Raw genomic sequence first — 22,157 nt, forward strand, 5'->3', positions numbered from 1 at the left:
AAACATAAGAAAACAAGTCATTATGGAAGCTGCTAAGGTATCACATACTACATTTGTCAGACATTGCACATATTTGCATAAAAATAGATCCAGAAACCAATAGAAAATCTAGAAATATAACTACACAACTACAGCTATCTAGTCTTTGACAAACAAAAAAATAACATACTGGGGAGGAGACAGCCTCTTCAACACACAGTGCTAGAAAACTGGTTATCTACTCTCTGGAGACTTAAAATTGACCTTTCCTTACATGTATTGGAACTGGGGAAGGGAAAGGGAATACCAAAATCGAGAGACAAAGGATAAAAAGACAAACCATTGCAAAAGCAATACTTACAAAACCATTTGGTGTAAACTAACTGTACAACTCACAGGGTGGAGAGGGAAATGGGGAGGGGGCAGTGGGGGGAAAATGAGGGAGGAGGTAACAAGTTGAATAAGAAATGTACTTGCCTTCCATATGAATCTGTAACCCCTCTGTAATTCACTTTGACAATAAAGGGGAAAAAGATATTAATAACAACAAAAAATTGACCTATCTTGTACAAAAATCAACTCATATTGTTTCAAAGAACTCAGACTGACCCTTCACATCTACTCTGAGAAAACTCTATAAGTTATATACACAAGTAATTGTTTTCTGAATATAACTCAAAGTGCTCAGAAAACAAGAATAAGAAGTGACCAGAGGCTTCATCAAACTTAAAAGTTTCTGTAAAACATAAGGAACAAGTTCCAGAGCCAAGAGCCAACCCACAGAATGAGAGGAAATCTTCATCAGGATATGAAGGCATATAAATAAATATACAAGAAAATACCTGCCTAGGGCTGGGGATATAGCCTAGTGGCAAGAGTGCCTGCCTCGGATACACGAGGCCCTAGGTTCGATTCCCCAGCACCACATATACAGAAAAACGGCCAGAAGCGGCGCTGTGGCTCAAGTGGCAGAGTGCTAGCCTTGAGCAAAAAGAAGCCAGGGACAGTGCTCAGGCCCTGAGTCCAAGGCCCAGGACTGGCCAAAAAAAAAAGAAAAAAAAAGAAAATACCTGCCTATTTATATTTATTGCAGCTAAACTGTGGAACCAGCTGAGGTACTCAACAGATAAATGAATAAAGAAGATGCAGTACTATGTGCCATGGGATATCATACTGCCATACAGAAATGAAATGTCATTTACAACAGAGTGTGATTGGAAAATATGTTGAATGAGATAAACCAAACTGAAAAACTCAGATATATTTTCACTCATCTGTGGAAGCTAGACCTAAGAGACATACACATTCATGGACATGGACATACATATATGTACATAGAAGCACATAGAATATGAATATAACTGTAAGACTATTCAGAAGTAGGAGGAGGGGAGAAACAAAGAAAGAAGGTGAATAATTTCAAAATACATTGCAACTATAAATGAAGATGACATAAGGATTCTCAATGAAAACTGTTGATAATGTAGGGTGGTGGGAAGAGAGAAAGCAATAAAGAGGGTTATTTGATTAAAATATAAAATGTGCACATCTGAAATAACACACACTAAGAAACATGAATAAGAAGAAAGTAAAATAGGTTCTGTTAGGGGTGGGTGAGTACCAACAGGAGGAAGGAAGATGAATGGGAGAGGGTAAATAAGGATGAAATGGTGGAAGTAGTTTATCTGCATTTATGAAAACAGAACAGTGAAACCTGATGACATGGTTTTAAGAAGGGGGAGGTAGTAAAGGAGTGAAGCCCTTTCCTTTATCCTTGAAAGGATGTTGGGCTAAGACTCTGATGAACAGTGAAAAACTATGGTTCTGACCTGCCTTCACTCTACACCTTCGGTATCCAGTGTTCCTTCCCTTCCCTTGAGAGAACACCTTAGATTCTTTTTTTTTTTTTTTTTACTGTTTAAGGAAGTTTATTAAAGCAAGAATTTTATAATCCAAATTACGTTTCCTCACACAGTTATCAATTCTGTTACTTAGAACTGACATCCTGAGCTATTCCACAATAAGGAATTACAAAATTAAAGAAAGGAATGCTTTAAATTTTTGTACTTTGCTGAAAATTCTTTTTCCCTCAGATTCTTTACTGTGAATCTAGAGGCAGTTTTCTACAGAGCTCTCTCTTAAGGCCCTCTTGTAGGCCCACATAGGTGTTACGTGATGAGCTGGTCATATGAGCAAACTGGGCTAACTGCCCCAAACTGCACTGGGGAAGAGGACTGAACAGTGACAAAGTCCAGCCTGTATTGAAAGAGAACTATATAATAAACCTTGAAGACAGAAGGAAATGAATATGACCAAAATTAAGGGGGAAATTTAAATTTTTACACCAGATAGGATCCAGAAAAGCCAGAAGTTGGTTCCTTGGGAAGATAAATAGAATTGACCAAGCAATACCAAGACTGGTCAAGAGGGAGAGGGAGTGGGAGAGGGAGAGAGAAGAAAGAGAGCCAAAAAGAATGTTAGTAATAAAAAACCCTGTGGCAAATGATGGAAAAAGTGATATTGAGCAAGATGCATTTTACCTTATAAACTGATTTGTTGAATGGTAACTCCTTTGTGCAACTATTTAAAGATAATAAAGGGATGCCATCGATCAAGATATAGTGTATTCATAGAGTGCTTGCTTAAATGGCAACTGTTTTGTACAAATACTTAAAGATAATAAATAGATAAACATAAAATAGAACCAAATCCAGGGAATAAAAAGATGATAAAAATAATTTTTTAAAAAACCCTGTATAGTGCTTGCTTCAGCAGCACATATTCTAAAATTGGAATGATACAGAGATTAGCATGGCCCCTGTGCAAAGATGACACACAAATTTGTGAAGCATTCCATATTTTTGGTTATTTTCAATGTACCATATGAAATTCTGCCTTTTTTATTTTTCGGTCTTTCTTCCTCATGGTTTTTTACCCCCAATGCCACTGACTTTGGTACCCTGGGGATTCTATGTATGTTTATCAGAACTTGGGAAGGGGAACACCAAAATGGAGAGACAAGGGGTAAGGTGAACCAATGCAACAGCAGTACTTACAAGACAGTACACCATAAACCAACTGTACAACTTGGAGGAGGGTGGGGAGGAAAGCGGGGGAAGGTCGGAGAAAAATGAGGGAGGAGGTAACAAGTTCGATATGAAATATACTCACTGATTATATATGAAACTGTAACCCCTCTGAACATTACTTTCACAATAAATAAATATTTTCAAAAACCTGCATATTTGCCAGTAAAACAGATGTAAATCTAATCAGGATATCTTGAACAACTTTAAGAACCATCTTAGATGAAATGTTAAATGTTAGATGAAACAAATTTCCTAACTTAATTAAGGTTGAATTCAGAAGCTATCAGGGGACCTGGATAGCCTAAAGCCACTAAAAACAGGGCATCAGACATACTGTCTTAGAGAAAGCACCAGGCCCCATGGTTTTGCCACATAGGGTGGTATAGGATGAAATGATGATATGTAAAAGTAATGAGGTTGTGCGGGGCATGGCAGTAAGTGCTCAGTAAATGTTAGCTGTTATCATTGTTATCAAGACTTGGCTTACTCTCGTTAACCTGTAGTGAGGTCTAAAGGTAGAGTTCAATGAGAAAAAAAAAAAATCTCTAAAAACATACCAGAGGTGGACACATAGATTAAGCTTGTGGAAATAATCAGGCTTCAGGCTTCCTTACACTACCAGTTTTAGATCAAAAGTTCAATTCAGCCTGCCTCTGTCAGATGGGCCCTCATTAGTGGCACAGTAATTGCTGGACTTTACATAACTCATGATAAGAGTCACAAACCAAGAAGGTTTGGTAGGATCTTGTTCTCGTCTTACTTTCTCTTCTGGAGAAGTGGTGGTCAATAGCCAAATTAACTTCATTTTCACATGCCCCATATTAAATTAAAAATTTAATAATAGAATACGTTTAGTGAATTAGCATTAATCTCTAGAATATCAACTCAAAATCAAAACCCCTACAAGGCACAGATACTTGGATACACACACACACACACACACACACACACACACACACACACACACACACACACACACATTTCCAAAAGAATAGTAGAGAGGGCTGGGGATATGGCCTAGTGGCGAGAGAGCTTGCCTCATATACATGAGGCCCTGGGTTCGATTCCCCAGCACCACATACACAGAAAACGGCCAGAAGTGGTGCTGTGGCTCAAGTGGCAGAGTGCTAGCCTTGAGCAAAAAGGAAGCCAGGGACAGTGCTCAGGCCCTGAGTCCAAGGCCCAGGACTGGCCAAAAAAAAAAAAAAAAAAAAAAAAAAAAAAAAGAATAGTAGAGATAGTCCCTAACCTAGAGATGGGATATTTGGAAATGTCATGGGTATGAGTTCTTGAGTCATGGGGCTTGGAATCTGGTTACAGGAGCACGAGTAGTTAAAATCAGAAAGACACACAGTAGGACTGATCTCAGCCACTTGGGTAGTGTTAAGTCATAATTTGAGCTTTGTCCAAGAAGAGAAGTTAGAATCCTCACCTGACTTGGTGAGCTGTGTGTTCATAATTCATCCCATTATTTAAGCACTTGTGATATGCAGAACGATCCTTAGAAAAGAAAATGTTCACAGTGATTTCTATGAGATTTCATGCTCACAGATAATACAGTCTTCCCTTCCACTTTTTCCAAATAATTCAGGCAATAAAAGTTGCCTTTAGTGTAGCGTTGCCCTTTGAGTCTTGCAGTTAATTTTTATATGTTAAAGACCTGCACTCCCAGGAGCCCCATTTGATACCGGGCTTTTCACCGCTGTCATGTTCATGTGGTGGGAACTGCTTCCTTTTACTAATTAACCTGCCTCTCATTAATTAGTGCTCATTGATGCTTTCATTTATTGCATACTCCAGGTTTTCATTTTGAATATATACTGTCTAAATCATATACCCCTGTCCCTTTATTGCCTACCCTTTAGTGAACCTCAATATGTGAAGCTCTGACTAGAAGAAAACCTTTCTCTCTTCACAAAGAAGAGAAACCAGAGGAAAGGAGAGGTTTGCAAATCAGCACAGTATTCTAGAAAATAAGCTGCAAGTGGTAGAAAATAAGCTGCAAGCTAGTAGACATTTGCTGAGACTTCAGAGGAGGAAGAATACTGACCTTCATCAGTGCTGAGCCCTTAGACACCTTATTTCACATTTCTGATCTCTAGTTTTCCTGAGGTTGGCCTTCTCTGATAAATATTGCTGTGACAGTTTCAAGTGTAGAAATGACTCATATGAAGTGTATTGTATTAAAAGGCCAACTCTCATTCAGGAAAGTTGTCATGGAGTCAGTAGTTGTTGTAGGCCTACTTTGTGCTAGCCACATCAGTTCGTAAAATAGAAATCCTTGCACTTGTGGGGCTTACATTCTATATAATAAATGGTATCAAGACATCATTAATTAACAAGTAAAAAATGAACAAGTATTTAATGGCAGCAGTCCATTTGAGGAATCTGGAAGGGGTGGGATAAGCCTTTAACATTCTAAGGTGGAAATTCAAAGATAGGTGGAGCAGAGAGCATGTGCAGGAGGCTCTTCATAGGGTGGCCCTGGCAATGGCTGTCAAGGATATGTTGGGCCTGTGAGTAACCACTGACCCTATAGGGATCTCAGTGCCAGGCTAGAAGCTTAGGGACATGACAACTGCAGACCCATGGGTGAGTCTTCACCAGGGAAACGACATTAGGGATTCAGTGTTAGTAGTGCAAAGAGGAAATGGGAGGAACTTGATTAAAAGTCAGGTCATTTTATTTATTTATACACAATGGAATTTTATGCCTCTATCAGAAAGAATGACATTGTCCCATTTGTAAGGAAATGGAAGGACTTGGAAAGGATTATGCTAGGTGAGGTGAGCCAGACCCAAAGAAACATGGACTCTATGGTCTCCCTTATTGGGAATAATTATTACAGATTTAGGCAAGTCATAGCAGAGCATCACAAGGCCCAATAGCTATACCCTTATGAACACCTAAGATGATGCTAAGTGAAATGAACTCCATGTTATGGAGACAATTGTTATATCACAGTTGTAACTACTTTCAACGTCACATGTGTATCTGTAGCTTCTACTATTGATGATGTTCTTGTATCACCTTCCTGTGGTTGTACCTGCACTGTCTCTGTAATCTTATCTGAGTATATTGGAAACCGTGTATACTGGTATTGAAACTAGGAAATTGAAAGGGAATGCCAAGATTGAGAGACGCAGGGTAAAAAAAGAAAAACAACTACAAAAGCAATACTTGCAAAACTGTTTGGTGTAAGTGAACTGAACACCTCAGAGGGGGAAGGGTCAGGGGGATGGGGGAAGGGGGTATGAGAGACGGGGTAGCAAACAGTACAAGAAGTGTATCCAATGCCTAACGTATGAAACTGTGGCCTCTCTATACATCACTTCAATAATAAAAATTGGAAAAAAATCAAGTCATTGCCAAAGGTATGCAAAACCCCAAAGGGAATAAATTGAAGCCACACTTTGTGATTTATTAAGTCTGTATTAGCAATGTGTGGTCATTTTTCTAAGTCTTACTGACATAGACCTCCAAATTCTAAGTGTAATGGATGGATTTTTAAAACACTGTGTGTTTTATTTATACCCTTGGGAAAACACCATAAGCAACATTCCTACCCCTAATGTTAGGGACTTTTAACAAAATGCAATAAGAATGTCATTCGCTTAGGGAAGGATGATGCCCAAGTCCATGGGTAAATCTGCCCAGCGCCAGGTCCTTCTGCTTTGACCATCTCCCTCCCCTTCCTCCAGGCAGCCAGCTGCTACATTAACCAGACACAGGAAGAAAGGCAGACTGTGTCTAGAGTCTGAACCTTTTCCTGCTCCCTTCTTAAGTGGGATGCTCAGAGCATGTTTAGCCAAATGGCCTCAGGCATGAGAGAATCCTATTTTACACTAAGGCTAGCTTTCCAAAGGGAAATATTTACAAGTGGCTTTAGTGTGACTAGAACATATCCAAACAAAGTGCTGGGGGAGAGAGATAGAGCCTGTTAGCAAGCATTCAAGGGGAGCTTCACAGAGTCTCAGGTGCCAGCAGGGCAGTGCACTTGCCATTTTCCCCACTTGCTATGTACAAAGAGACTGCTCTCTTTGCATATAGAAGGACCGTCTTTGTTCCTTTGCTGATAATTGCATTGCCCTACAGGTCTTAAAAATCTGTGTATAAAATAAATAATCTATGTATCAGTTGTTATTAAAAGACACCTGGGATCAGTCACATTTCATTCTTTCAGTTGTATTCCTTCAACTTCTGTAATTACTGTGGGATCAGTTTTATAGCACAACAAGCAGGAAAGTCATTCTAGATGAATGGTGTTGATTGAACAAGTCTGGAGAGTGAAAGTAGCATTTTGTATATTTAAGTACATATAGGAATATGTACTCTGGAAAACAATACAAAACTTGCTTCTGCTTAATCAATTAGGGTATGTATGGCTTGTATACTTTTTGTTTTGGTTTGTTTTTGTGCCAGTCCTAAGCTTAGACTCTGGGCCTGAGCACTGTCCCTGAGCTTTTTTGCTCATGGCTATCACTCTACCACTTAAGCTTTACTTCCTGCTTTTTGCTGCTTAAGTGGAGGTAAGAGTCTCAGAGACATTCCTATCTGGTAGACTTTGAACTGGAATTCTCATATCTCAGCCTCCTGAAGAGCTAGGATTCTGGGTGCCCAACATGAATGTGTACGTTTTCAAATGAAAGTTGAGACAAGACACTGGAGGACAAACCTACCAAGCCAGAGAAACAGACACAGAACTGCACTGATTCCTACCCTAATGAAGCACCTAAGCTTTTTTTTGTTTTGTTTTTTGATGGTACTGAGTTTAGCCCAGTATTCGCGCTTGCTGGGCAAGCACTATTGCCTCCAAGAAAGTGAATTTTTTTTTTTTTGGCCAGTCCTGGGCCTTGGACTCAGGGCCTGAGCACCATCCCTGGCTTCTTCCCGCTCAAGGCTAGCACTCTGCCACCTGAGCCACAGCGCCCCTTCTGGCCGTTTTCCATATATGTGGTGCTGGGGACTGGGACCAAGAGCTTCATGTGTAGGAGGCAAGCACTCTTGCCACTAGGCCATATTCCCAGCCCCAAGAAAGTGAATTTTAAACCTAGAAAAAGCTTAAAGACTCTGATAACAATATAAAATAGGCAAAGAACTTGAACACAGTTGAATTGAACCCCTTTGTACAACTACTTAGGGATAACAAAATTTTAAAACAAAGATTACTTATGGATAGGAAAAAAAAAGCTATTAAATAAAAGACCTTGAACGGCAATTCTCTAAAGAACTTAAATGTTCAACAAGAAAGCTAAAAGATTCATTATCAGTAATCATAAAATATGCAAGTCAGAGCTTGAGCATCAGTGGCTCATACCTGTAATTCTAGCTATATAGGAGGCTGATATCTGAGGATGGAGTTTTGAAGCCAGCCCAGGCAGGAAAGTCCATGAGATTGTTTATCTCCAATTAACTACCCCAAAAGCTGGAAGTAGAGCTGTAACTCAAGTGATAAGAGTACTAGCCTTGAGCAAAAACAGTCCAGGACAGTGCTCAGGTCCTGAGTTCAACTCTCTCTCTCTCTCTCTCTCTCTCTCTCTCTCTCTCTCTCTGTCACACACACACACGTGCGTGTGTGCACACAAGTAAAAACTATCAGATACTGGATGCAATGCTACATACCCGTAAATTGAGAAGCTGTAATTCTATTGATGCAGCAATCCATCAGGACTATACCTAAAAGAATTAAAAACAAAATCTTCAATATTTGTATCAATATTTTATAGCAGTATTTACAATAGCCAGAGGATGGAAGTAAATTATATGTTCTTGAATAGATGATTAATAAAATATTGTACATAGGGCTGGGGATATGGCCTAGTGGCAAGAGTGCCTGCCTCGGATACATGAGGCCCTGGGTTCGATTCCCCAGCACCACACATACAGAAAACGGCCAGAAGCGGCGATGTGGCTCAAGTGGCAGAGTGCTAGCCTTGAGCAAAAAAAAACGAAGCCAGAGACAGTGCTCAGGCCCTGAGTCCAGGCCCCAGGACTGGCCAAAAAATAAAAAAATAAAAAAATAAAATATTGTACATAAATAGAATGCAGTTATTAAGAAGAAAGTCCTCAACGTGCTATGTGTAACCGTAGCTTCTATTATTGATGATCTTCTTGTATCCCCTTTCTGTGGTGTACCTGCACTATCTCTGTATCTTATCTGAGTACATTGGAAACTGTGTATACTGGTATTAGAACTAGGAAACTGAAAGGGAATACCAAAATCGAGAGAGATGGTAAAAAAGACAAATGACTACAAAAGCAATACTTGCAAAACTGTTTGGTGTAAATGAACTGAACAACTCATGGGGGGGAGAGGGAAAGGGGGAGGGGGGAGGGGGAATAAGGGAGGAGGTAACAAACAGTACAAGAAATGTATCCAATGCCTGACATATGAAACTGTAACCTCTCTGTACATCAGTTTGATAATAAAAATTAAAAAAAAAAAAAGGAAGAAAGTCCTGTCATGGGCTACAACATGGTTACATTTTAAGGACATTAAGTTAAGCAAAATAGAGGGGTCACGGGCTGATACATACTGCGTGATACCTCTCATCTAGAGCCAAGCTGGTCTAAACTGAAAGTACAATTGTGGTTTTCCAGGGAAGTGGGAGGGAGAATTAGTAGTTACTGGGAACAGTGTTTCAGTTTTGCAAGGTAGAAAATTCTAGAGATATAGCAAACAATAACATGAATATATGTAACACTTCTGAATTTTATACCTTAAAAATGGTTAAGATCATAAATTTTAGGTTGTGTGCTATATTTTACTTTGACTACAATGAAACTCAAAGAGCCAGTTGTCATCCTCAGCACTGTTTCTTGGGATGAAAAGTGATTTCTCATCTTTGTAAGTGTTCTACATTGTAAAACTAGGATTCTGAGCGTGATATTTCAAGGATTGAATTTTAACATCCTGGCTGGTGATCTCAAGAAACGCGAAAATACATGTTGCTTTGCTCTGCTTGTGAAAGTGGAGAGGTGGAAAATTTGTTGTTTATTTGTTCTGTTTGGTAGATGCCTTCATTTGTTGCTCTGATAGCTTCATCTTTTCCACTGGTAACAGGAGAAGCCTGTCCCAGTGAGGGCTTCCAACACACCCAGCTCCTTTGTGCTCATCTATACTGACAGGATCAATAGGATTATTTTCTTACAGAAGTTGTTGGGTTTAAAAAAAGTATTAGCATACATTAGCTATTCCTTCTAGAAGTTTTTATAATAGGGTTTTTATGCCTGCACATCAGTTATCAAATGATCAGACTCCAGAATATCAATAAAATGCACGTGGAGCTGAGATGCTAAGACTTGTAGATTCCTTGGTGCTGTTCAATCTAAAAGCAGGAGCACCCAATTTTTAATACGAGCAGTTTACAACCACTCATGGCTAAATGGTTTATAGGATTCTTTGTAACAAAAGGTGGTCCAATTACCAAGAGGAGAGAATAATATAGCCAAGTTATTTACAATGTGTGACAAGCTTAAATTATGATCCTGTTAACTATACAAAAATGACAGAAAGCAGAAACATCAGAGCAAATTAAACATGTTGGCTTTTCATTAATGATCTTGGATATAGGAGGTGTGCACAAGGTTATAATTTTTTCTTTTAAACATCACATGAGTACTGCCCTCAGGGTGAACCTGCAATTTCAAAGATTCAGTGCATGGACTCCTAAATAGCACCAAAAAAGAGGTGTGTTTTTTTTTTCTTTTGTACTAGGCTACACTATAGTGTTTAGTTCCTGTCAGTAAATCACATAAGGTTTCTAATGTTCATTTAAATCAATTTTAAGTATGATTTCTTTCCTTCTGATTTTTTTGTTCAACTTTGAGTTACTAGTTGATTTTAATTGTTCTTATTTGCAGGCCTTAAATATTGATGGACTATGTCATTTGCAGCACTGGTGGCATTTGGTGGCAATGACCTTTGTGGGGAGTTTGCATGTGAACCCAGCACATTTTGGGGGGAGGGGAAGGGAAACTTCTTGGTAACACCCATTGTTGTAAATGAAGCAGATGAAGATCATGCTAAAGTAGAAAAAACAGGTTTCAGAAGCCATTTTACAGGGGAAATGAAGCATTTCAGTAGGCAAGAAACACAATAAGGGAATATAAGAATAGTTTTTTAATTGTCCTGAAAAACTTTACATGCTTCTCAATGAAATTGACAAGAGACTCCGTAGCAAAAGCATACAGAAAAATTACTAACTCAGCTAACAAGCATGACTTTTTTATGACTGGCAGATTTTATTATTTAAATTTTATATGAAGTTTAGTGTAACTGTAGCAAAGAAAAAAATCAATCATTTGTACAATGAGATTTACCAGTATTCATTTTCTTGTTGGCAGTTCTGGGGATTGAACTCAGGGCATTATGTTTTCTAGGCAGGGACCACTACTCTTCTGTCCTTTCTGCTTTAGTTTTAATTTTAATTTTATTTTTATTGTCTGAAGTAGTTGTAGAAAGGAGTTGTCATTCAACAAAGCAATATATGCACAGCAGAATTTTGCTCATCCATTAGAATGATACTGCATCATTTGCAAAGAAATGGAAACCTGGTAAAAATTGTGTTGAGTGAAGTAACTCAATCCCAGAGAGACAAAAGATGCATGTTTTCTCTCATATGAGAATGCTAGAACTTGTAAATGTCTAAGTAGATGCTTTGAGGGGGGTTATTCAAGTATACACATGCTATTAACCAAAATATGGCATATTCAGGGGAGAATACAAATATAAACAGAATAATTCCTTAGAAAGGCCAATTCCTAGTCCAACAACAACAAAAAAACCACTGGATAATTGTCACTCAAAAGGTGAGAGATGGGATCCATGGAGGGGGAATAGAGGAATGAAGAACAGAAGTAGGGAGAATGCATGTCCCAGAAAATTTAAAAAGTTGAGGGAAAGGGAAGGGCTGGGAGGGATGGAGGAGAATGAGGAAAGGGTGACATCAACCAAGATACATTGTTTCCATAAACAAGCATGACTTTTAATGGGAGTATTTGGAATTCTTTTTTTCTAACCCAATAAGAAGAGAATAAATACTCTTTTCAAGTAGTCATTTGACATTTTCAGAAATCAGAAGAAAATCTCTGCATGTCTCAAAAGTACCACCCCACAGGTAACTCATGTTCTTCAAATAAGATACAGTAACAGTAGATGTCAGTATCAGGGACAGTCTTACTCAAGTCCACTAACTTCAAAACTTACATATTCATCTTTATGACTGTTGTATCTTGAAGAGCATCAACAATTTATATAACAAAACTCATCCACGAAGAATGTAAAGCTTTGTGGTTTATAGTGGTTTACAAAGTTGTGCAGACGTCAATATCACCTCATTTCAGACATATACATCACCTCCATAAGAAACCTTATGGCCATCAGCATACCTTTCCATTCCACTTGTCCCCTAGCCCTGCAGATACTAGCCTGTTTTATGTCTCTATGGGTTTGTGTGTGTGTGTGTGTGTGTGTGTGTGTGTGTGTGTGCGCGCGCACACGCATGTACACAGCAATCACTTTATATCAGGGTATGTGACTCCAAGGAGACCCTCATTGAGGAAAATTCTCAGAATTCAGAGTTCAGTGCAACACTACAGATGCTTGATAGGTGTTTTTTGCCCACTAACTTCATTAATGACTTGCTGCCTTCCCATAGATCTGAATTATTTACTTCATCACTTAAAGTTTAACAGTTTTTGGTGGCACAGGGCCCCAAACTGGTGTGGCATGCTTGCGCAGCTGGAATGGGATGATGCCACAAGCCTGGCCCCATTTTTTTTTAAGAGATAGTCTCCAGACTCTTCTGCTCTGCCCCGACTAGCTCCAAACTACTCTCCTCCTCATTATCAGCCTTCTGAGTAGCTAGGATAGTAAGTGTAAGCTACTGGGGTCCAACAACACATTAAATTTACTTTGCTTTGTGGGTACCATTTGCTTTCTTCTATTACGACGATGATGGTGATGATGATGATGATGACGACAATACTAGAGATTGAATTTAGAGCCTCATACTTGCATATTAGTTGCTCTAATTGACCCACAACTCCAGCTCGAATAGAGTCTTGCATTTATGCCTGAGATGGCCTAAACTGTGATCCTATGTATGTTTCCCTGATAGCTAGTATAACAAGTACATGCCTCCATGCCCAGTTTTTTATTGGTTGAAAAGGGATTCTCCAGAACATTTTTCCTGAGCAAGCCTTGAATCACTATCTTTCAGATCTCTACCTTTGGAGCAGCTAGGACATAGATGTGAACTGTGTGTGTGTGCGTGCGCATGCATATACACACACACAAATGCATGTACATACATACCACTTCCTGGGCTTGAACTCTGGGAGGCCCCATTCTCTCACTTAACTTTTTCACTCATGACTGGTTCTCTTACTACTTGAGCTATGCCTCTACGTCTAGCTTTTTGCTGATTAATTAATTGAAGGTAAGAGTCTTGTAAATTTATATGCCTGGGCTGCCTTCAATCATGATTCTCAGATTTCAGCCTCTTGAGTATTTAGGATTATAGGAAAGAGCCACTGGTATTTGACTAACTAGAAATCTTTTTTAAAAAGAAAAATAATTAGGTGATATTTGACTTACTAGATTTTAAAACGTTATGGAGAACTCATAAGTAGAGCCATATGCACATGTGAATTTAATATATATGATAAAGGTAACTTTCAGATCAGTAGGAAAGGATGAGCTATGTAATATATAGTGTTGAGTCAACTGGCAATCTCTTAGGGAAAATATATATTTAGATCTCTAATTCGTACCACACGCTACATTTCAAATCTATAAAATGCTAGAAGAAAATAAAGCAATATATTTTTATAGCCATAGAAGAAGGCTTTTAAAAGCCCCAAACTCTTCAAATGTTCAACAAATTCAGTTTCGTGAACTTACGGAGAAAGAAACTATAAACAGAATTAAAGTCTGGATGGCCAACTGGGAGAAAATATATGAAACATGTGTAATAGATGAAGGGTTAATACTCAAAATCCATGCAGCACTCCCACAAATCAGTAAAGATAATGCAATCAAAAATGTGGAATGGATATAAACTATCACAGAAGAAATACAAATGGCTAATAAATATATCAGGATACCTTCCGCTTCAATTATGATCAGGGAAAACAACTATTTGATTCAGTTTTCATACTACCAGATTGCCAGAAACGAAAGTGATTGATAATACTAGGGAGGGTGTGGGGCCCAGAGCATTGTTAGCTAGACTTACTGGAAGTTTAGATTTGTATAGGCTATTTAGGAGGATAACACTGTCCAAACTGTCATCATACTGCTTTTGACCTGACAGTTCATGGAAAGGAATGAGCTAACTTTCCATCATTTGACAAGAACTAATGCCCTATCTAAGCATATTGTCAAATAGCCCAAGTCTGGAACCAGGCTTGTCATCTACATGCTAGGTGGCCTTGAGCTAATTAATTAATTCTTTCAGCCTCAGTTTGCCCATGTGTGAAAATGGAGCCTTGGTACATATTATTTATCCCTCAGGGGATTGTGGGAGAAAAACTATACTTGATCTTTGGCCAAAAGGCCAAGAAGCAATTTGTTGTAAGAATTAAATGGGATAATTCCAACTTCAGTCTGATCACAATAGGAAGCACACAGAAAAGATCCACATTTGTTTGTGCTTTTAGAAAGTTGCAAGAGAATGAAGTACTTATAGCACTTAACCTAAGGGAGGTCACTTTTTAACTTGACACCTTTGTTGAATCATTTACAGTTTCTATACTTCTGAAAAATTAGCAGTTTACATTTTAGCCTAACTTTAACAATTAAGTGTTGCCTTGTAAGTTTTAACGTTAATAAGTGCTTCTTTTTAAAGCAAAATCAAACACCTACTGTGGAGTGCATCAGAAGCATATATCCTGCCATCCACTGCACTTGCTCTCATTCTCCATGTAACAATTACACCTCTACTACAGGCACTGAACTCATTTTCTTGGATTTTCCTTACAGAATTCTTCCCTTTGCTTGTGATTCAGTACAGCCATGTCTGTTTAAGAAAGGTAGATCCAGCTATTCAGGAGCCAGTCTGTAGTCACAGTCCTGTCCCTGCCTACCTCTTGCCCCTAGATTTCTTTGAAGAAGCAAAGCAAATGACTTTCATTTATGTCTCCTTAATTTTCATCTTCTTCCCAGATTTTCTCCTTCCTTCTTGCCCCTCAGGCTAGCCACTTCTCTCACCTCATTGCAAGCCCATGCCCTTATAACTCTGGTGTCAAAATATCATTTCCCTAAGGGTGGAGCTCTTCCCCAGTTGCTTTTCTGAACACATTAAAGGAAAATCTGAGAATACATTGGTGGGCATACCCCACTCCAAATGGGTTTCAGGGCTGGGCCAGTCCTTGGTTCCAATGTGATTATGATGTCTACTAATCTGTGTGCTCCCCCTCTCCTAGCAATTAAGTGGTATGTTGAGACCTCAGAATTCTACAATGATTATAACCTTTTTCATTGTTCTGTCACACTCTTAGTATCACCAGTAAATGACATCATTTTTTATTACTATAGCTGCCTCCAGCCATAGATTCAGAAAGGTCAATTTTAATTAAAAACTAAAGAAAAATACGTTTTGTGGGCCTTTTTCCCCCTCTCAAAGAGTATGTTATTAGCTTCCTTTGTAACTCCTGATATCTTGCTGAACTTTCAGAGAACAGGACAGGCTATTAAAGTCCTCGGGAAGGATAGGAGGTTGGGGATTGTGCATCCCTGTCTGTGCTCTCTGTTGAGGGGTGTCCTGTCCACAGGACCCACAGCACCCTAATAATCATCCATCTTCTTGCGAATCTCATTTGCAAAAGAGAACAAGGACTGGAAAGGTTGCTTTTTTTTTTTTTTTTGGCTAATGAGTTTTCTAGCAAGCTGGAAAGGGGAGTGAGGAGAAGAGGAGGACTGGAGGAAAGGGATGATGATCCCAGCAGGACATCTGGACCCCCCAGAATGCTTAGTAGGTTCTTTAATTCTAGAAAGTGTATCTTTGCCAAAGTAAAATTCACATTACCAAAAAATGAGAACATTTTGAACATTTAACTTAAAAGGGTGTAATTCAATGGCCTTTAGTATGTTCATACTCCGGTGGAATCAATCCCACTTTCTAACTCCAGAACATTTTCAAAACCACTGAATAGCTGGCCACTGGTAGCTCATGCCTGTAAGCCTAATTTCATGAGTCCAAACCATCCTGGGCAGGAAAGTCACCTCTAATTAACCACCAAGAAAATCTAGAAATGAACCTGTGGGCTCAAGTGGTACAGTGCTAGCCTTGAACAAAAGAAAGGAAAAAAAAAGAACCTTAGGAATAGCACCCAGGCTCAGAGTTCAAGCCCCAGGAAAAAAAAACAACAAAAACCATTATCTATCTTTACACTAACCTCAGATCTACCAGCCACCCATCTGCTTTGTCTCTATGCTGTGCTTATTCTGGATTTTCATATAAGTGGAATCATATTATATGTGGCATTTTGTGTCCTGTTTTTCACTTAATATTGTTTTCAAGGTTTATCCATGTTGTACCATGCCTCATTACTTCTGGAACTTATGTGGTTGAGTAATATTCCACTATATGACCATATTATTTATCCACGTTGTTTATCCATATTTTGTTGATGGACACCCAGGTTCTTTCCACTCTGTCACAGGTGATGATACCTGGGCCATTTTTGTGTAAGTCTTCATTTGAACAACTGTTTTCAATTCTCTTGGGTATACATCTAGAAGTAGAATTGCCAGATGTATAGTAATTACACGTTTAACTCTGAGGATCTGGCAGGCTATTTTCCACAATGTCTGTAAAATTTTAAAGCAACTCACAATGCTTTTTAAATACCAAGATATATGCCAGGTAGTTGGCCAGGCCATGAGAACACAAAGATGAATAGAAAGCAGCCTCTATGCATGGAAAAAGAAATGTTGGGGCTAGATATGTAGATTTGAGAGGTTCAGGGCACAGGGATGGGCAGATCATGCTTTGACCCTCAGAGGAGGTGGCACTTAGCCCCTGCGTAAGTCACACAGGAAGAGACAGTCTCCCAACACTGTGGCTTCTTGCATCCAAGAATTCATATTCAGGGCAAATGAGGGATTGTGGTCTGATGGCTGAGCAGCCATTTCACAGGAGGCTATCTGATGGCCAGTCTATTAAAGTCCTAGTTTTGATACTCATTCCCTTTCTTGCTTAGTTTCACCTCCTGCCCAAGTAGCAGTTTGAAGGATGTTGTTATTTTGTTTGGGTAACAGAAATTAAAGTTACTTCATCTTTCTACTCTGGTTCTGGCGTTGGCCCCTCTCCAGCCAGTCTCAACCTTCCCAGCCTTAACCCCAACTTCTCCAACTCCTGACATTTGTAGTGGCCTTTCTAAAAGGCAGATTTGATCATGCCAAGAACCCCACCATTCCCACATACCTCTCAGATTCAAACTTCTTCTGTGCTGCTCTGTGTCCTCTTTGTCAAATCCCTTGGCAAGAACCCTATATCCCTTCTGAATGGAGGTTAAGGTCTCCCTTCTGGTCCCTGCATGAGATACTGTAAAGGTGGAGACATTTATTCTATAGATGATATACTCAGCCTTGCCTTTTATACCATACAGTTGGCCTCTCTTACTCTGAAATTCTGTCTCCATCTCTCAGGTCACATAACTCCTATTCATCCTTTAAAACTCATCCTATATGCTCTTAGCACATTCTTCCTGTTGGTTACAATTGTTTACTTCCTTGCTTTTCCACAGGGGTTGTCTTTTGGATACCAAACCTTTCATTTCTTACTTTTCCCATGCCATCCGAGGACAGGACTCCATAGGTTGCTCTCAATGCCTGGTACCTGGTTAGAGGCTCTGTTCCTCCTATAGGCTTCGAGACAAGCCATTCCTTAACAGTCAAACAATTGTTGACTCCTCACCAGTTTCTCAGAGAACAGTCTGTAGTATCATTTTTATGGGTATGTTAAGAGTAATGTTCAGGAGATATTCACGATGAGCTTTGAGGCCAGATCTGTTAGCAGATAGCTACATTGCAGGGGAATTCTCTCCTCTGAATTCCAATTACTAAGGAGAAAAGCAGCCTTTTTCTAAATGCCAACCAGGAGACATGGACTCAAAATCTTGACCCTAGTATGTACTAATGTCATAATTTGCAAATTCAAATCATCTGAAGTATGTAGGTCTTTTGCCCCAGGCCAACGAAGTTCAAATACAAAAAAAATTCTTGGAAAGTGAAGAGACACAAGAAGCACTGGTATTTTATGGGCTTCGTGGAGGCTGCATCTTGTAGAGGAGATGTGGCTGGAATCTGTGCAGCCTCACAATTCGTGCTTCAGTAACATGTGTAGTTTCGTTTTTCTCACATCTGCATCACCTTTTTAAAAATAGTTTATTCCAGATCTATCTAAATTCAAGCGCAAAGAATCCCAAGTAAGGAAGTACAACCATTTGGAGCAGTCTAAGTTGGAAAGAAGGTACCCTTCCCCTCTCCCACCATCAGCCAACAGCAGCTTTCACAAGTCCACACCTACCAGTGTGTCCAGATACACACTGACATTTACTGGCCGCATAATAGTTCTATGTGTTGTGAGACACCACAGAAACTCTTTTGCTTTTCCTTTCCCAAACCACCTCTATTACATGCTTTCATTTGCAAAAGTTTCTACAACAGACATATTTGGCATCCGTTTATTTTCATTGTATGAAAAAATGCATGCATTTGAGAACACAGTGTTAGCTGTACTATAGAAATAATCTGTGTGGTTCCTAGATGGATTTTCTTTTTTAATAGAATGCCTTATATGATTATTTGTTGAATTTGAGGCATGTTAAGCCTACCTGTCTAAGCTGACTAGCCACAGTGACTCATAGAATCAAGCTTGTTAGAGAACTACTCAATATTTATTCCTAGATTCCATTCTGAACTCCTCCCTTCATTCTGGGAGGACCATTTCATTCCTATAATTCATTGCTTTATCAAACCATTTTAAAGTGGCTTTAAAAAATCCACATGTCCAGGGGCTGGGGATATGGCCTAGTGGCAAGAGTGCTTGCCTCCTATACATGAGGCCCTGGGTTCGATTCCCCAGCACCACATATATAGAAAATGGCCAGAAGTGGCGCTGTGGCTCAAGTGGCAGAGTGCTAGCTTTGAGCAAAAAGAAGCCAGGGACAGTGCTCAGGCCCTGCCAAGCCCCAGTCCAAGCCCCAGGACTGCCCCCCCCCCAAAAAAAATCCACATGTCCAAAATATAACATTCAGTCTCCAAAATGCACATTTTTCACCCACAAGCACACCCCACCCTCCTGCCTCCCAACTTCCCTGCCTCAGCAAACCACCTACCACATGGCTCAGATTCTGTGGCTACTTCCTGCTAACATCTACCAAACTCCTGCTTGACCTGGCATTGTTTCATGAGGACTCTGCCTATCTGCAATGCCATAACATTCCACCCTCCTATCCCAAGATCAAGCCCTTATTTCAGACTTGACCTAAGTTCTCCCTCCTCCCAGAGGTCTTCCTGAGCACTCTTGATCATGTCCCTCTTGCTTTCCTTGTGTTATTTTCTTGTTTGTTTGCTGTGTGTCATTTTCTCCTGTAGATGACTGTAAAGCCGCACAAGAACAGGACCTGCTGAAAGCAGACCCTGCATGTAGTTGGCAAGCTAGGGGAACAAATGCATCCATGAAGAAAAACTGGGTCTAGATGTTGTTTAAAGTAGAGTGTGAAAGCCATCCAAACAGTTAAATGTATTTATGGTGAAATTAAAGTTTTCCTTTCATGTGTAAAGAATACCCTTTAGTAATACTTTTAAAATTCTGCATTATCTGAATTCTCAGCATTTTTTTAATGTGGTAGAGTCTTCAGTTCGAGGACTTTCTGAAAGGCTAACTTTAATAACATCAGACCTGCCATTTCCACAGGGCTTAGAATAGATTCCAAAATGCCAGAGAAAATTAAATGCAAAAAAGCGCCAGTTAATTAATGTTTCAGAATAAATTAACACTTTTAAGTCTGACTTTAACTGACAAGAATGGTGAATTTCAAAGTTAAAACTGCCACCCTTTTCCCATGTCTATATTTTATGCTATATTTAGTCATTTCTTTTATTTATTTCTGTTGGGGGGAGGACACATGTACACATTGAATGTTAAATTAAAACACAGAAGCAGTGGTTATGCTTCAGAGAATGGGATTTAGAACTCTTTATACTATGAGTAAATACCAAATTTTCATGTTGTAAACCAGTCGTATCTGTCCTGGAGATGTGAGAAAGAAAATAAGTTAATATGAATGTAGTTCCAGAAACTACATTGGCCTACTATGCATAATATATATAATATAATATATAAAACATACGTATATATAATATATCAGTAAATCAGCTACTAAATATTGGTGTGCGCTTTAACATCCTATCCTGTCTTTTTTTTTTTTTTAATCCTTGGATCTTTAACCCTAGAAAAAGATTTGGAGAGAAAAAAAAGAAATTTGACATTTCTTTTTCACTTCTTCTCTTCTTTCTTCCATAATTTTTCTGAGCTTCCATTTCCCCAATTGGGAGATTAACATGTCTATCTCATAGGACAACTTTGATAGGAGATGAGTGTATATGTGATTGTTATATAATAAATTAACCAAGAAGCCACATTTTGAAGGATCAAATCTTGGAGCCTTTATTAGAGCATTAGCAGTCTGCAGGCAGCCAATTTTTAAAGGCCTGAAGCCCGCAAATACCCTGAACACTGTTAGGAAATAGGACAGAGAGGGAAGAAAGAACAAAAACAATGCCAACAAACCAATTCAGCTCCAATGAAGAGCTGACTTGGGATGCCATGATGACCAGAAACAAGCCAGAAGACAGGACACAGGATGCAAAGACAGAGATATGTGGCATGGCATAATGGTGCCTGAGCTGGCCTGATTCTGAGTAGGGTCAGGTCAGGGGGCAGGGTCATAGGAAGCTCCCAGTCCCAGGCACTGGACTGACAGGTTCAGTAACCAATAGGCCAAGTGCCCACCCCTGTCTCTAGGGATTCAGAAACACCCATCACCTGGGGATAGGACTTCCCTTCCTCTAAGAATTCAAGCACACCCATCAAGACAAGATGCCATATGCCACTCTTCATGTGGTCAATGATGGCGCTGGCCAGATCTGACCTCCATACTACATGATGGTCCCATAAAGTACCTGATACCAATATAGTTTTTAAAACACTAGAATGTTCCTGGAGGATTGCTGCACCAAAGAGGACCAGATCTAGAACAGCAAAGATTCTTTTAAACCTTAAGAGTCTATGATCTTGGGGCTAGAGTTTATAGTTCATTGGTAGCCCAGGTTCAACCCCCAGCACGACAAAAAGAAAAAAGAAAAAAAAATCTATGATACTGTATTATGTTGCATATTCAAAACAATCTCAAATATTTTCATATTTAGCTTTTTCTGCCTCCATGGCACCATAATTAATTTTAACATAAATATTTCAGTAAAGTCTAATCAATGTGCGGTGCCAGTAGAGTTACAGAGATAAAAGGTACTATCTGTGTATAATATTGTTCTGTTCAACAAGAATTAAGTAGAAATAAAAAGCCAAATCCTTTGATCACAAACATTTTTTGGATTTTGGTTTTGCTTGTTTTTTTTAAATTAATTCCTTTAAGTATACCAAATATAGACAATTGGGCTGAACATATACTGAGCTGTAGACATGTCCAGCAAGGCTTTGGGTTGTTTTTTTGTTTGTTTGTTTGCTTTTTTTTTTTTTGTAGTCTCCTACTTTCTTACAAAAGTCATGTAGGAAGGAGCTCCAGGTAAATCGGAACTTTGATTGAGTTCCAGCTTTTAGTTAATTGTGGATTCACTGGAGTTATGGTGTGTGTACATGTTTCTTTTCTTCCCTCCCCCCTTTTCTTAATTTCAGTTATGTGAAATGTGCAAATAATTCTTGGGAACAAGGGTTTCAAACAGTGTTCTTAAGCAATAACAATACTATAAAAAGAAGTTGTTAAAAAAATAAAATACTTAGGAATAACCTTAACCAAAGAAGTGAATGATCTCTATGATGAAAACTTTAAAAACATGAA

The 22,157-nt window shown here is 39.1% G+C and overlaps 1 protein-coding gene and 1 non-coding gene across 2 annotated transcripts in view; both read left to right on the top strand.

The window, feature by feature from the left end:
• Window positions 1-22,157, top strand: part of Jazf1 (JAZF zinc finger 1) — a 335,812-nt gene that overhangs the window by 125,308 nt on the left and 188,347 nt on the right. The window lies entirely within an intron of this gene.
• LOC125347385 lies at window positions 2,739-2,842 on the top strand. Its single transcript, XR_007210173.1, has one exon. It is a non-coding gene; the product is annotated as a U6 spliceosomal RNA (small nuclear RNA).

This window comes from Perognathus longimembris, chromosome 2 (genome assembly GCF_023159225.1).
Source record: "Perognathus longimembris pacificus isolate PPM17 chromosome 2, ASM2315922v1, whole genome shotgun sequence".
In the NCBI taxonomy this organism is placed as follows: domain Eukaryota; kingdom Metazoa; phylum Chordata; class Mammalia; order Rodentia; family Heteromyidae; genus Perognathus; species Perognathus longimembris.